Genomic DNA, 5,431 nt, shown 5'->3' on the forward strand with positions numbered 1-5,431 from the left:
GATGCCTCATTGGTCTTTCACAGAGTACGTACCTTGACAAGATTTTGAAGAAGTTCAAAATGGATCATTCAAAGAAGGGGTTCTTGCCTGTATTGCAAGGTACGAGATTGAGCTTGGCTCAATGCCCGACCACGGTAGAAGATAGAGAAAAGATGTGTCGTCCCCTATGCCTCGGCCATAGGGTCTATCATGTATGCTATGCTGTGTACCAGACCTGATGTAAACCTTGCCGTGAGTTTGGTAGGAAGGTACCAAAGTAATCCTGGCATGGAACACTGGACAGCGGTCAAAAATATCCTGAAGTACCTAAAAAGGACTAAGGAAATGTTTCTCGTTTATGGAGGTGACGAAGAGCTCGTCGTAAAGGGTTACGTCGATGCTAGCTTCGACACAGTTCTGGATGACTCTAAGTCACAAACCGGATACGTGTATATTTTGAATGGTGGGGCAGTAAGCTGGTGCAGTTGCAAGCAAAGCGTTGTGGCGGGATCTACATGTGAAGTGGAGTACATGGCAGCCTCGGAGGCAGCACACGAAGCAGTCTGGGTGAAGGAGTTCATTACCGACCTAGGAGTCATACCCAATGCGTCGGGCCCGATGACTCTCTTCTGTGACAACACTGGAGCTATTGCCCTTGCCAAGGAGCCCAGGTTTCACAGGAAGACTAGGCATATCAAGCGTCGCTTCAACTCCATTCGTGAAAGTGTTCAAAATGGAGGCATAGAGATTTGTAAAGTACATACAGACCTGAATGTAGCAGATCCGTTGACTAAACCTCTCCCTAGAGCGAAACATGATCAACACCAGAATTCCATGGGTGTTCGATTCATCACAATGTAACTAGATGATTGACTCTAGTGCAAGTGGGAGACTATTGGAAATATCCCTAGAGGCAATAATAAAATGATTATTATATTTCCTTGTTCAAGATAATTGTCTATTATTCATGCTATAATTGTATTATCCGAAAATCGTAATACATGTGTGAATACATAGACCATAATGTGTCCCTAGTGAGCCTCTAGTTGACTAGCTCGTTGATCAACAGATAGTCATGTTTCATGGCTATGGACATGGGGATGTCATTGATAACGGGATCACATCATTAGGAGAATGATGTGATGGACAAGACCCAAACCTAAGCATAGCACAAAGATCGTGTAGTTCGTTTGATGTAGCTTTTCTGGATGTCAAGTATCATTTCCTTAGACCATGAGATTGTGCAAGTCCCGGATACCGTAGGAGTGCCTTGGGTGTGCCAAACGTCACAACGTAACTGGGTGACTATAAAGGTACATTACAGGTATCTCCGAAAGTGTTTGTTGGGTTGGCACGAATCGAGACTGGGATTTGTCACTCCGTATGACGGAGAGGTATCTCTGGGCCCACTCGGTAATGCATCATCATAATGAGCTCAATGTGATCAAGTGGTTGATCATGGGATCATGCATTACTGTACGAGTAAAGTGACTTGCCGGTAACGAGACTGAACAAGGTATTGGGATACCGACGATCGAGTCTCGGGCAAGTAACGTACCGATTGACAAAGGGAATTGAGTACGGGATTGATTAAGTCCTCGACATCGTGGTTCATCCGATGAGATCATCGAGGAGCATGTGGGAGACAACATGGGTATCCAGACCCCACTGTTGGTTATTGACGAGAGAGTCGTCTCGGTCATGTCTGCTTGTCTCCCGTACCCGTAGGGTCTACACACTTAAGGTTCGGTGACGCTAGGGTTGTATAGATATGAGTATGCAGTAATCCGAAAGTTGTTCGGAGTCCTGGATGAGATCCTGGACGTCACGAGTTCCGGAATTGTCCGGAGGTGAAGAATTATATATAGGAAGTGTAGTTTCGGCCATCGGGAAAGTTTCGGGGTCACCGGTATTGTACCGGGACCACCGGATGGGTCCCGGGGGTCCACCGGGTGGGGCCACCCATCCCGGAGGGCCCCATGGGCTGAAGTGGGGAGGGGAACCAGCCCATAGTGGGCTGGTGCGCCCCCCCCCTTTGCCCCCCCCATGCGCCTAGGGTTGGGAACCCTAGGGGAGGGGGCGCCCCACTTGCCTTGGGGGGTAAGCGGCGCACCCCCCTAGGGGGCCTATATAAAGGGGGGAGGGAGGGCAGCCACACCTCAAGCCTTGGCGCCTCCCTCTCCCCTGCTACACCTCTCCCTCTCGCAGAAGCTCGGCGAAGCCCTGCTGCGATCACTGCTGCATCCACCACCACGCCGTCGTGCTGCTGGATCTTCATCAACCTCTCCTTCCCCCTTGCTGGATCAAGAAGGAGGAGACGTCATCCGCTCCGTACGTGTGTTGAACGCGGAGGTGCCGTCCGTTCGGCACTTGGTCATTGGTGATTCAGATCACGGCGAGTACGACTCCATCATCCCCGTTCTCTTGAACGCTTCCGCACGCGATCTACAAGGGTATGTAGATGCACTCTCCTCTCGTTGCTAGTTGACTCCATAGATTGATCTTGGTGAAACGTAGGGAAAATTTTTGTTTTCTGCAACGTTCCCCAACAGCACTTGCCATTCTTACCTTAGTTCCCAGTTGCTCTTGTTATTACAAGATACCCCGAAATACTCGTTGTTGTTCTGAGAATCCTTGTGCCTACTGCCTTGCAGTTCCTTGTCACCTAGATACACCTATAAATTAATCCTCACACACACCGAGGATTTGTTTCTCCCCAGTTGTTCGTGTGTTTCACCAAAGTCTTCGAAATACTATTTGACCTTCCGAAAATCCTTAGCAGCCTTTTGCTCTTGAAATTCTTGCTTGCATTATGGATAATCCCATAAGTCTCGTAATCATATTGGCATCCCTTGCCATTATGATTTTGAGTCTATTGATTCAAAATGTTGTGAATGCTCGCAAATCCTCAATCAGATCCTAGAATTCATCCTTTCGACTCAGATGTCATTTTAAACATGGGCTGAATCTCGACCAATCAAATTGTTGTCGATTTTACCCCTATGCTCACTCAACTTATCCATCCTTAATCAGAGCGTTTACTTCTGATCCTTTGATTTGGAAATCAAATTCCCTTACATGTGAGCTTTGAATTAGCCAGTTGCTTCATGTCGGTGTCAAAACCGGCAGATCTCGGGTAGGGGGTCCCGAACTATGCGTCTAGGATTGATGGTAACAGGAGGCAGGGGACACGATGTTTACCCAGGTTCGGGCCCTCTTGATGGAGGTAATACCCTACGTCATGCTTGATTGATATTGATGATATGAGTATTACAAGAGTTGATCTACCACGAGATCGTGGAGGCTAAAACCCTAGAAGCTAGCCTATGGTATGATTGTTGTATATGATCTATCGACTAGCCTGGCCTCGGTTTATATAATGCACCAGAGGCCTAGGATAACAAGAGTCCTAGCCGAATACGCCAGTGGGGAGGAGTCCTTGTCTTGATCACCAAGTCTTGTGGAATCTTCCATGTATGCGGCAGCTATCCGAACTGGCCCATGAGTATACGGCCATGGGGGTCCTCGGCCCAATCTAACAGATCGGGAGACGACATGGTGAGTACCCCCTAGTCCAGGACACCGTCAGTAGCCCCCTGAACCGGTCTTCAAGTTAGGGATGCTCCTTGATTCTTCTGAACTGTTCTTCATCTTCGGTTGTCGGTCTTGAAAACTGGCTCAACAAATCTTCTCATCTTCGATCTTGAGGATCGCCGAAATGCATTCGACGAGTTTACACGTCGGGTATCCGAGGAGCCCCTTTAAGTTTCCGGCCTTTATCAATGCCTTGTTATTTTTATGCCACACCTCGGGTTTGAAGTTGTTCCCATGAGGCATTATCCTCTTGCGTCCGAGCTCTAACGCCGGACTGCATTCGAGGTATCTTTTGCAGCCGAGCACTAATGACGGACCGATTCCGAGCTCCAATGTCGGAATGTATCCGAGCTCCAACGCCGGACTATGTCCAAGCTCCAACGCCGGACTATGTCCAAGCTCCAACGCTGAACTATGTCCAAGCTCCAACGCCGGACTGTATCCGAGCTCCAATGCCAGACTATATCCGAGGTGTCATAAATCACCTTGGTTCAAAAAAGTTGAAGGAGTTTAGCCGAGCTTAATGCCGGAAATGCCCTCTATGGAACCAGCCACTAGCGCCCGAGCTTTATGCCGGACTGCTTCCAAGGTGGTGCACCACCCCGACTGTGGGCCGATTTTTTGTCAATATTTTTGATTGGTGCAATTTATTCTCTGCCGAGATATATAGCCAGTAGCCCTCAAGGTGTGTATCGCTCTAAAACCCAAGATGCACCTGAAGGATGACATAGGATCGCTGATCCCAGTAGCCGCTGAGACTCAGGTTGATTTGCAAAATCGGTCTGAGGATCAACTCCTAGCTCAGCAGAATACTTCGAGACACAAAAAGCGGTGTGCAGAGTCCTCGAGACTCAGGCTGGGTGCGGCCGACCAACCTGAGGATCAAAATCTCCTCGGAAACTATATTGCACTTAAAATTTTATGCATTGGACAGGCAATGTAGTAACCCCCAAGACACTGGTCGGGTGGCAACACCAGATCAGGGGATCGATGTGCCCCTTTAATATTTGTAAATAATAAGCCCGAAGCCCAGTAGCCCCTGAGCCTTAATGCGGGCACGGGTGGCCGAATTAAGGATCGATATCCATAGTAAAATCACAAATTATGTGTAATGACTCTATGTGTCCAAGTACTTTACGTCATTAATGCTCGGATCCGCATTGTACAAAACTTTGTTGACCGACCATCGGCTTCCACCTCCTCGGCCAGTAGCCGAGGAGTGTTTGTCCTACTTTATAAAGCCTTTATGAGGGCAAAGATTTACGACAAACAAGGCAATCTGGCCATATGGTTTTATAAACAAAGGTACGCAGAGAAATATGTTATATTACTGTTTAACATAAGAAATGTCTTCCAAAGAAAATAGTCCCGCTATCGGTTCCTTTCTTTGGGTTGTCATGCTAAGCATGATCATGAAACCTTAGCTCTAATGTAAGAGCAAAATATCGAGGATTTAGTTTGGGAGGCCAGTTAATAGCCCCCGGTAGTGTTTGGCGACAGTCGAGGTCAAGCCGCAAACACTTCGGCCATTGTTATGAATGGCCTGTCATTTAACACCGTCATTGGATCGCTGACTAGTTTACGCTTATTGTGACAGTCAGTTTTCGGCTTTCTCCACTAAGGTGCTTAACCATGTGAGTTGGAAGCACAATCGTAGTGGCTCTCCCTTTGCACACCTAGCCGAACAAAGCGGAACGTAGGAGGCAAGCGCAGGAGCCAGGCAACCCAACTATTGACCGAAGACACAATTCGAAACCAATGCATATATAGTGAGATCCGAGAATGTTTTTGCCGAATCTATAAAGGTGTCTGGCATTGCACTGTGAGACTTGTGCTAGAAACGCACAAATAGTTTAAA

Source organism: Triticum dicoccoides, chromosome 1A, assembly GCF_002162155.2.
Source record: "Triticum dicoccoides isolate Atlit2015 ecotype Zavitan chromosome 1A, WEW_v2.0, whole genome shotgun sequence".
Taxonomy (NCBI): Eukaryota; Viridiplantae; Streptophyta; class Magnoliopsida; order Poales; family Poaceae; genus Triticum; species Triticum dicoccoides.